Below are 776 nucleotides of genomic sequence, written 5' to 3' on the forward strand. Positions count from 1 at the left end.
ATTGCTTTCCTTGCAGTGGAAAGACAAGATCAGTTGGTGGCGGGAATGAGCCATTGAGATGGGCATGCGCTTGCCCTATTTTTGCAGGTTACGTGGCGAAATGTGGTGACTACCTGGGTCGTACTGCTTGCGAGGAAAACGCTTCCAAAAATTAACTAGTATTTCCTCTTGGAAAAAAAAAAAAAAGCACACTTTTTGCCTTTATTGCAGCAACACGATCTTTTCTTCCCACTTTGCAAACTGCTTTTAGGGTGATTTTTTTTTTGTTGTTGTTGTCAATTTAAATCACCCTTTGTCCGACAGAACTCAAGCTTTTCACAAGGTAACATGACAAAACCATTTCATTTCATGTTTCGTCACGACTTTTACTCTTAATTCTTTTTGACAAACTTTGCTTTTTCTTGCCATGTTTTTCCTACTATATATATTTTCCGACAAAATCCAAGTGTCTCCTCATAACATTAAATTTCATGGGGTTTTTTTTTTTGGTATTGTTTTACAGTTAATGTTGAATGTTTTACAATAAAACAAGATCGGAACGCTGAAGGTGTATGTTGTTGGTTCTGAAAAAAGCCAATGGTCACCCCCCCCCGCGTTATCCACGCCGACTGGAGCGACATACGCTTCGCCTGCGCACACCCCTGCGGTTGCTTCATTAAGACGGCTTTGGACACAGTTTGGAATGCCGCCCTTTTAGGACTTTGTGGTTGGTGGTGTGTCCAGCAAATTCATCCAAATTCCAGCAAAAGCCTGAAGATGACAGGACCCCCCCCCCC

This window comes from Hippocampus comes, unplaced genomic scaffold (assembly GCF_001891065.2).
Source record: "Hippocampus comes isolate QL1 unplaced genomic scaffold, H_comes_QL1_v1.1 scaffold522, whole genome shotgun sequence".
Lineage (NCBI taxonomy): Eukaryota > Metazoa > Chordata > Actinopteri > Syngnathiformes > Syngnathidae > Hippocampus > Hippocampus comes.